We start from the raw sequence: 10,917 nt of genomic DNA, 5'->3' as shown, positions 1-10,917 counted from the left end.
AGAAATAATATTAATGTTTTACTCTACCCAACTTGTTAACAATGTTGAACCCCCAACCAGTATTTAAGATCAGCTTAAGAGACTTCATCGAGCGGGAAAATCACAATATATTGTATGGTTTGCGATAAAAAAAGGTTAAAAAATGTACTGTTTTTTAACAAATGTTTTGATTAATCCTAGATTGATACAGCGTTTACTTAAGATGTAAGCACTGAAAGTTTTTGATTTAGCTGTCAGATTGAAGGTAAAATGGGGTATTTAGGATAGCTTTGTTACATTATTTGCTACGTTAAAGATGATAAAAGAGCGTTATTTCGTGCATCTTTAAAAAAAGAACGAAATTAGTCTCCAAGTCTATAGTTCTGGAAAAATACTCATATAGTTTCATGGTTTCGGTTTACGCATCAAAAAGGCCTTTTAAACTTGTCAGGATAATGCCTTCAAGGCAAACACCTAGAATCAAATGTTTCGTGGAAGGAAGAGTCACCAACTAACAAAGCAATAAATCACAAAATAAATTCCATTCATAACAATACAAATGGTTCGGCCATGCCCCTAAAACCATTAAGACACGTAGGGACGTGTTTAAGTAAAAATAAAAACGGATGGGGATAAATCCTTTTGTTATGGATCAAGTTCGAGCTCTTCCCCCTAACCCCCTTTTAATGTCATAAAACCAAGTGGGTGGTTAAATTAAAGAAACGACAATAAATTCCAATGTAACTAAAAAAATCTATGAGCATCAGACAACAATCGAGGGAAGCACCACCCTAGAGTCAAGTTCTGAACGTCTCAAGAATAAGCGACCCTAACCACTAATACTAGTGTTATCATATTCAATATTAAATTTAGTCAAAGCAGGCGTCAATTTTTGTAACTATTGGTGTAAAAACCAGTATTCTTCATGATATTCAAATGTATTATTAAGGAACATTTTTAATGACGTAACTGAATGTTTAAATTTAACCATTTCGGAAGATTTCTCTCTTTTGTTTGTTCATTTGTACGTTTCTGTTTGTAATATTCCCCGTTTGTATATACTCTCGTATTGTATCTAGACTCTTGTGCCATGGAGGGGGGTCGTACCCAAGCCCTGGCGGCTTCACGACCCTATCCCTCGAGCCTTATTAAATAAATAAATTGCTACGATAAGAGTAAAGCTCGTTTTGAGGTATAGAAAATTAAATTCCTTAAGTCTGCAACACCATCTAGTTATGTATTGAAATTAATGATTCTGAAATAAATGAAAATATGCTTTTCATCGAATCATTTTGATAAATATTGCGAAAATCATCGCAACGTTTTTAGTCATGTAAACTGTCTTTCAAATGACTCGTTTCGTCATTTTAAGGCAACTAAAGAAACAAAGTGAGTTGGATTAACTGAAGTCAGTACTTTTTCAAATTTTGTATGCAAGAGGTAACAAATTTTTATTTAAATAGAAAACAATTGGTGGAGTTTTGCTAAATCAAAAGTGTTTTTGGCGAAACAGAGTAATTTTGATAAATTTAGCTAAAATTTATCGAAACGTTTTTAATCATTTGAATTGTTTTTCAAATGACTCGTTTCGTGTTGCTAAAATGCAATGTACATGACTGTTTTCGTTTCGGTGGATTATTCATTTCCCCATGTATTCCTATGGGATTTTACGAATTTTAAATTATCGTTTTCGTGTCGGTCAATTGTACCGTAGTTGATCAAAAACGTTTCGATTGTTTTTTACTTCTAACACGAAATGCGTTGTGAATGATGCTTCTTTCAATACAAATAAAATTAATCACAGATTTTGACGAAAAACTGGAAAATCTCCATAGAAATAACATGGAAAATTTTCCAAACTTACCCATTTTGTCCATACCCTTACAAAAATAACTATACATTTGATAGATTTGAAAACGGTCTTAAATGAAAGCCCCATTATCATAATTGGCGCCTATTTTTTTTCATTAAGAAAAATTTCGATTAAGTATTGTTTCTCATAATTTTAATTACATGCCCTGATTTACGTCGTTTTGGGTATTGGAGTTACGGCGCTTTTTCACTGTTAGAGACACGCAATTTACGAGTAATTTATTATGTGGGACTTACAGCGTTTTTGTCGTGAACTCGTGATTAACGCCGTTCCCGTTAGAGGGACTTAAGGAAGAAAAACATGGCGTTCGAGGCACACCCGGTTAAAACCAAAATATTTTTAATTGGTATTAAAATGGAGGCTAATTAGGTCTGATTTTTATTATTTTCGTAACAAAAACGTGATTGAAATTTACTACAATTATTTTAATCTTTAAAATCATTAGAATATTTTAATATATTTAGCAATTTTTGCTAAGCCTCGGTCAAAATAGCGTTATGTTGTCGTTGATGTTATAGGGTAATGGCAGCCCTCTGCCTTGGACTGTATTAAGCTCTATGGGGAAATAACATGGGGTGCCATTAGAATACTGTCGGTAGGTGCAAATAAATTATAATTATAAACAAATTAATTATTAATCTTACTGGGAGATCAATCAATTACTACATTGTTATCTGTGACAGCTGGGATACATTATTAAGATGTAGAGGTAAATTTTTCACCTTAATGATGAAACCTCCGAGTCGCTGACTAAACGTAGCCGATAACTTTTCAAGGAAAATTATGACAAACAGAACTGTATAGATTCTTCCATTTAATAACATTTTACATTTGCATTATTTAAATTCAAATTCTGCATTAAAGGTAAAAACCATTTCTGTTCTTTGGATCTCAAAACATTGTTTTTAATTTCAACAAACCAACGTAGCTCTTTTAATTTGAGGCTGAGTTTTTTTAAAGTCGTTTATAACACGATGTTTAATTAAATTATATTAATTTTGGATTACGTTAAATATGTAAAACACTGTTAAGTGGTTCTGCTACTAAGCCTTCTGAAAGAACCCAAAATGTTTGAAATTATTGGGAAAAATGTTTCTTTGACGCAAATGTACGTTACCTGACCTTACCAAAAATTGTTCCAAACTTACGGTGTCCGAAATTATCAGAGCTAATTATCAAAGACACATATTTAATTGATCTCATTTCGAATTATTTAAATTCAAAGGGCTGTATTAACTTTTATGGGGAAAACCATTGCGGTTTATTGGACTTCAAACATGCTTTCCAACTTTTTGATATACAAACATAGCATTGTTTGTTTGAGGTTCCGTTTTTTTTAAAGACGCTTAAAACACTATTTTGCTTAATTAAATGGTATTAATTTTGGTTTATGTCAAATATGTACCACAGCTAAGTCGCATAGAAGTAATAAACATTAAGTCAGCTGACTTCATCAGCCGTAGAGTTCTACTCACAAGGGTTTGTTGCAAGTTTGATGAACTCAGTGCCACCACCCGGGATCGAAGCAAATAAATTAATTTTATTTTAAATAGAATATTAACAGTACTAAAAAACACATTAAATCTTGGAAATTAGGTATGACGTTCATGATGGATTTCCTAGTCCCGTCACAGCACAAAACGTTATTAAGCATACTTAACGATATCACAAATATGACATTTCTACTCAAATTTAGGTGTTGAATGTGAAAGATAGTGTGGGTTTGCATTTTAATTAATAATTAGAAACATATTGCATTTAAGAACATCATGATTATGATTAATTAATGTGGAATTAGTAAATAAAATTGCTTGGTGATTGCTAGCCCCCCCCCTTTGTATGAATTAAAAATTGGAATGCAGATAGACAAGATTTAAATGACAAATAAAAAGTGATTTATGGATTTTAATGATTTTCGCAAAATGTATTATTTATTATTTTCAGGGAATGAAATAAATGATTTTTACAAAATGAAAGTATGATTTTTAAAAATGAAATATTTATTATTTTTAGGGAATGAAATAAATGATTTTTACAAAATGAAAGTATGATTTTTAAAAACGAAATATTTATTATTTTTAGGAAATGAAATTATGATTTTTAAAAAAGAAAATAATGATTTTTACAAATAAAATATTTATGTTATTTACATAAAAAGAAAAAGAAAATTTACTTAAAAAGAAACGAAAAAAAAAATTGTGATGATGCTATATGAAACAAGATGACAAAATTATACTCTTATAAGAATGTTATTGGAACACAGGAAATTAATTTAACTATACAATAGGGGCAGAAAAGCAAGTAACAAATACATTATAAGGCTACTTTAAATTTGAATTTTCGCGCGTTTCAAGCAATAGGTCTCTTCATTAGCATGATAACAAAACCCACCAAATTAACTTGGAAACTTTGAGAATTAACTCATAGCCCTAGCCAAACTTTTGTCTATTCTGGAGCAATACATAGCTTACAAGCATGGAGGATTTCTACCATTAACACAAGGAGACCAAGACACTTAGAGTGTAAAATCGTCTGTTATTTTACACTCTAAGTTGGCTGGTCTCCTTATGCAAATGGTATGAATCCTCCTTGCGTGTAAACTATGTATACTATGCTCATATTTATAGGGCGCCAATTTTAGTTCCTTATGCTTAATTATTTAATATTATATTTGTTTCTTAATTTTACCATGTTATATGATATTCATGTCTAACACATTAAAAACTGTTAAGATTTTTCCTGTGCCCCGGTTTAATATAAGTCATCACATTTTTGTAATAACTTTAATTTTTATCTTACTTACAAAATAAAAATTAATCTGCCACTGGGGCATCCTTCTTATCGTCGATGACGACATCTTGGGGGGGCTTTGGTTCCGCCCCCTCACCCAAATCCATGCCCTCAGGCATTTTCTCCTCCTTTTTTTCTTTTCCAATAATATAAATAGGCTATTAACTATCTTTAATGAATTTAGACTATCTGCTTGTTTGCTAAGCCATTCATTTGGTTTAACAATTATTACACACGTGGAGGATTCATACCATTTACAACAGAAGGCCACGAGCTGGAGGAAAAAAGGCGAAAAGGGTTTTTGTCTTCCAAGTAGCCAGGCCTCCTGGCGTAAATGGTGTGAATCCTCCATTTGTGAAAACTTAATATAGTTTAGGGACTAAATTTTGGATAGAAAAAGGCCGGGTGTTTACAAGTAACTACTAACTAACTCTAACTTGTTATAATACTTAAACAAAACATATAGAGCAAATAATTAACTCCATGCCTCGGACGACAGCTTATACATATTTTACAGGCGTGGAGGATTCCTACCACTAACACAAGGAGACCAAGCGACTTAGAGTGTAAAATCGTTTGCTATTTTACACTCTAAGTTGCCAGGTCTCCTTGTGCAAATGGTATGAATCCTCCACGCCTGTAAACTATGTATACCGTATGTACTCTGTTACAGCATCGGTTATCAGCACGCTCAAAACTAGGTCTCTATGTAAAGTAGCTTTGTACATGCTGTCAAGAGACGAAAAACTTCACTATCGTCAGGATTTAAAATATGCTGGAATTTCTTAGCTGAGTGCACGGACCTCTAGGCCTTAGTTTGAAATACGTGTGAAATTTCCTTAGGCCTAGAGGTCCGTACACTGGAGTTAAAAAATTCGCGAATTTTTCAAATTCTGAAGATCCCTATTTTCCTCGTCTTTTGTCAGCACGCACAAAGCTAGGTTACATAGAGACCTAACTTTACGAGTCCTGACAACCGGTGTTGTAACAGAGTACATACAGAATAAGCTGTCGTTCGAGATATGGAGTTGCCTATCCTATAGCGTGAAAACAAATTTTCTCACGCGCATTCTTTGTCTATGGTCATTGGTCACACTAACAGCATGGAAGAAGGATGCACGTGAGGAAATTTGTTTCCACTCTACAGGATAGGCAACTCCCTATCTCGAACGACAGCTTATTCTGTATACACTCTGTTACAACGTCGGTTGTCAGCACGCGCAAAGCTAGGTCTCTATGTAATCTAGCCTTGCGCGTGCTGACAAGAGACAAAAAACTTCAGGATATTTTAAACTGATTTTAAATCCTGAACATCCTGAAGTTTTTTGTCTCTTGTCAGCACGCGCAAGGCTAGATTACATAGAGACCTAGCTTTTCGCGTGCTGACAACCGACGTTGTAACAGAGTGTATACAGAATATTCTGTCGCCCATGCTAACAGCTTCTAAAAAAAGGATCCCGTACCTTTTTGGGCAGGGCAATCTTTTATGAAATGTCCTTCCTTTTTGCATGAGTAGCACACTCGCGGACGCCTCCCCCCACGTTTATTACGACCGCCTCGACCGCCGCGACCACCTCGAACAGCATTGTTCGTAACGTAGACGTTGCCGGTAATTTTCCAACTGTCCATTTTTTTTATAAGCCTTGGTCGGTTAACAAGGAATTAAAAAAAATCGCAATTTAACCACAAAAAGTGCTCCCTATCAATTTTCAAACTAGTTCATATAAATAAACCTTTAAGTTGTTAAATATATGACTTAGTTTAAAAACAAATTAATTCTTAATAAATTTTGGCATAGAACTCACTTTCGTTTCTTTAAATTTGAAAGTTGGCACCCTGACTATAGCCCACTCGATCACGCACTCCACTGTCGTGGAGCGCGTGATCGAGTGGGCTATGCACTGACAGTGTAAAATAAAGAGAGAAATAATAATAATAATAAAAATTTAAATATTTATGTAAATGCTGAGCTACATAAAGGAGCCGCCCGGTTTCTGAAGGGTGTATACATACAAAAAAAAAAGAAAACCTGTTACCAACAATACATAGTTTACATCCTAGGAGGATCCATACCATTTACTCAGGGAGGCCAGGCTTCACGTGTTACACAAGAAGGGCTGACTCACTAGGTGAGTCTAAAGCCATGCCTCCTTTTGCAAATGGTATGAATCCTCCTAGCCTGTAAACTATCTATACAACTAGATCGGGAAATTGTCCACTAGATTGTGCAAAAATAGTGTCGCGTTTTCATTGTCAAGCTATCAATATTTTGGAAAATTTATTGGTCAAAATGTCCAGTGACCCCCCTTAATTTTTAAAAATATTATGGGACATTTTAAAATTTTATTGAACAATGTCCAGTGTACTGTGCTTATTTCTGGCCCTGCCTATAAATGTTCCTGTGCTTATTTTCGGCCCTGTACACAAGTGACAACTTTGCCTTTTTAACTAAGCCTATTTTTATGTTAAGAGCAACGTTTTCGGGCGCCTTTTGCTGTTTTGGTACGTATTCTCAAGCACAATTTCCTCTGCTACTACTTACTAAGACTTACAATTTCTAATTAATCTTTTAAGGGCTAATAACTTTTATTAGTTCCATTACTTTACAACGTCTGTATTAAATTATTTCCATTTTTTCCCTTGTTTAATTTTTATTCATTTTTCCCTTCACGTTAAGCCTACTACTTTTTATTACATTTCACTGTATGTTGTTTTTATTTAAGAGTGTATATAATTGTACTTCTTTGTGGTTTCAAAGTGTTCTTTGTGCAACGCTTTATCGGATAGCTTTGTGGTTTCAAAGCGTTCTTTGTGCAACGCTATATTGGATTTCTTTGTGGTTCCAAAACGTTCTTTGTGCAACGCTTTATTGGATTTCTTTGCGGATCAAAGGCGTTCTTTGTGCAATGCCTACCTAATTTGGGTTCTTTGCGCAATACCTATTTTGGGTTCTTTGCAAATACAAGTTGAAAATTGCTGTGTGGAATTAAGATCTGTTTCAAAAATACACTACTGTGTTATATTTCTTAACGAATATTCAAAATGGTTTCAACTGAAGCAGTTAAGAGGAAAAAATTGCGTCAAGCACAGCAAATATATAGAGCGCAAGTAAAGTTAAAAAAGCAACTTGAGAGTAAACCTAAGAGTCAAGCTAACAAGCTATATTGTAAAAAATACTATTTGAAAAACAATGAATACTTTCAAAGAAAAAATGCAAAAAACTATTTGTCACGTAAATCTCACCTTGAGATCCGGAAAGTGCATACAAGAAATTATATAAAAACGTCTTGGTTTGGACCAAGGCCGAAAAACAAACGATATGTGTGAGGTTTATCAATTGACTGAAGTTTCAGATATTGAAATTTTTTCTAGTTATTTTTATACACTCAATCCTTAATCAATATTTAATTCAATCAACTGATTTTACTGTTAATCGACCTAGTCCATCTAAATTAATTGAAAAAATTACATATCTACGCTTTTTCAAGAACAATTACATTTTCCGAAAACATTTTATCATGAAATTAATTTATCATCTTGAGGATACAGTATTGAATATTTGATCCTTTTCCGTACTTAAGAATTTCTTGGTCATAACTCAGTCTATGGTAATATTGGCTGAGCGTGTTGCGACAGCTCAGATGACCCATACACTGAAACCACTGGTGATTATAGAATGCCATATATTGGGAAAATAGAGGAAGGGAGGGGGTGTCGGAGTTAAATGTGACCTTCTTGGCATAACTAGTAATGAATGATGTGTTTAACCATATTATTTCCGCGGGAAATGAATATAACAAGTCTGAGAAGTATTTCTGTTCATGTGATCTTTACCCTTTACCACACAGGATAAACTTTGTTGCTTTGTCTTAAGTAGACGACATTCACTCTAAACGACAGTCTTATCAACAACTTAAAACAGATTTAAACTTTTTTTGGTGCAAACTTGAAAATTTGTCAAGCCAGCAACAATTAAAACTATGTCGGTCAAGATGCTCACAAGTTAGTGAGCATCGACACGAAATCCCTTCAAAATAATTAATTTCATCATAAAATGTTTTCGGAAAATGTAATTGTTCTTGAAAAAGCGTAGATATGTAATTTTTTCAATTAATTTAGAGGGACTAGGTCGATTAACAGTAAAATCAGTTGATTGAATTAAATATTGATTAAGGATTGAGTGTATAAAAATAACTAGAAAAAATTTCAATATCTGAAACTTCAGTCAATTGATAAACCTCACACATATCGTTTGTTTTTTCGGCCTTGGTCCAAACCAAGACGTTTTTATATAATATCTGTCGCTTCAGTCTTAATGTAATTAAATTTTGAGTAATTATGTTTTCTTTACCGCTTATTATTATGTCCAATTACGATGGTCAAAAAATGTATCTAGGCGGACGAGATAACCACTACACTACACATACCAGGTAATACTGAGATTCCGAAGAGATCTAGCTTATTATTATGTCGAATCACGATGGTCAAAACAAGTATCTACCAGGGCTCGAACCCGGGACCTTCCGCGTGTAAAGCGGACGTGATAACCACTACACAATGAATACTTGGTTATTCTGAGTTTTCGAAGAGATCTAGCTTATTATTGTGTCCAATAACGATAGTCAAGTCATGTATCTACCAGGGCCCGAACCTGGGACCTTCCGAGTGTAAAGCGGACGTGATAACCACTACACCATAGAAACTTGGTTAATCTGAGTTTTCGAAGAGCTCTAGCATTATTATTATGTCCAATCACGATGGTCGAAACAAGTACTTCTGTAATTAACTAAAATTAACATACTTAGACTTAATTTTTTCTGACTAAACTAGCCGATCGCACACCCTGAATACTTAATTGTTAAATTAAGAGTATTCCGAAAAGTAACTTCGCTGTAGTTTTTCAGATAGAGGTGGTTAAATATCACGAAAAACCCCATGTTAATCTCCATAGGAAAATTGGAAAAAGCATGTGAATTTTGCTTTAACGTTAAAGAAGAGTATCAAGTTATATCTACAAGGGCCTACCGGCCCTGTAGAATATGCCTTCAGGTGGTGGCACTAATGTTCGTACAAAAAATAAAAAACCCAATAACAAACACATTCTGATGGGTAAAATGGGTTTTGCAAAAAGCCTCTTAAATGCAGGAATTTTCAAAACGAAGAACAAGAAATTCATAGCTGAAATCTACAAACGGTTTCTGGTCACACGTTTAACTGAAGGATTGGCAGGATCAAAGTCTATTGACAGTGAGACTTCAAACAGATGCACCAAATCTGTCTCTCACAAGCTGAAATGCCAATTGTTAGCTGCTAGAATACTACACTTGAAAAGGCAAATGTATTCAGCATACAACGCCCAACTATCAGGGATGGTTACTCAATTTAAAGATATTGTCGAGAAAATCAAAGAAATTGGGTGTGTTAATCAAGACAACTTAGCGGAAGTTGTAGGTGGGAAAAGGCTTCACAGTAGCCTAAAAGAAACCTATTTCCACGAAATCACCTATTATGCAATTGGGAATAATGGTAAAATATTAAAAAATGATGATGAGTCGCGTTACAGAAAAATAATTCAATTGAATTCTGATGGTAGTGTACGAAAGGTTCTGAGAGAATGTGCTTCCAATTCGACTAAAGAACTGTTTGTTGATGAAATGGGAAATTTCGTTGAAATAAGAAACAATGACAAAACTCATGTCATTGAACGAGTCTTACAAATTAATGAGTCGGGGGTTGTTACGAATCTTTTCAACGTTGTTGAGAATGAGGAGAAGAACCCCAAAGCAAATTTAGTGATCAACAAAGATGGGTTCATTGAAACCCAACCCAAAACAGTTTATTGGGAATGCAGTCCTATTTGTAAAGTTAGAAATCAGGCCATTGCAAAAGTACTAGCTTTCGTAAACACAGTTGCTAATGCGAATGAAAAATCTTTGACTAAAATTTTTGGGTCTGATTTGGACCTTTACGAACTAAAAAAACAATTTTGTCAAAAATCAAACGTGTCTATACCACCAGATGGGGACGAAATAGTGGTGAGAATAGTTCCGTTCCTTGGACACACTGCTTACTGCCCTGATAGCGAAGAGTGCCAAAGTCATTTGCGTTCTTTCGCTGAACTCGCTCCTCATTATTCGGGAATTAGAACTATTCTGAATAAGATCTATCAAGTCAAAGCGTTGCTCAACGCGTTAACGAAAATTTCAACTGAAATTGAAAGTGGTGATTACGAGTCTCTGACGAAAGTCATGGCGGAATCGAGAAAAATCCTAGCC

The 10,917-nt window shown here is 34.3% G+C and overlaps 1 long non-coding RNA gene across 1 annotated transcript; it reads right to left on the bottom strand.

Annotated features, from left to right (window-relative positions):
- Positions 1–4,652: 4,652 nt before the first annotated feature.
- LOC149663443 (uncharacterized) lies at positions 4,653–6,292 on the bottom strand. The gene is made up of 2 exons (XR_016368521.1): positions 6,106–6,292; positions 4,653–4,778 (listed from the first exon to the last, which is right to left on the bottom strand). It is a non-coding gene; the product is annotated as an uncharacterized LOC149663443 (long non-coding RNA).
- Between the last annotated feature and the right edge of the window lie 4,625 nt (positions 6,293–10,917).

The sequence above is a fragment of the Phalangium opilio genome, unplaced genomic scaffold, assembly GCF_054372755.1.
Source record: "Phalangium opilio isolate 3A_F unplaced genomic scaffold, DU_Popi_V2 ptg000062l_1, whole genome shotgun sequence".
Classification (NCBI taxonomy): Eukaryota; Metazoa; Arthropoda; class Arachnida; order Opiliones; family Phalangiidae; genus Phalangium; species Phalangium opilio.
The sequence above is the reverse complement of the archived record's forward strand: the minus strand, read 5'-3'. Positions and strand labels throughout refer to the sequence as shown.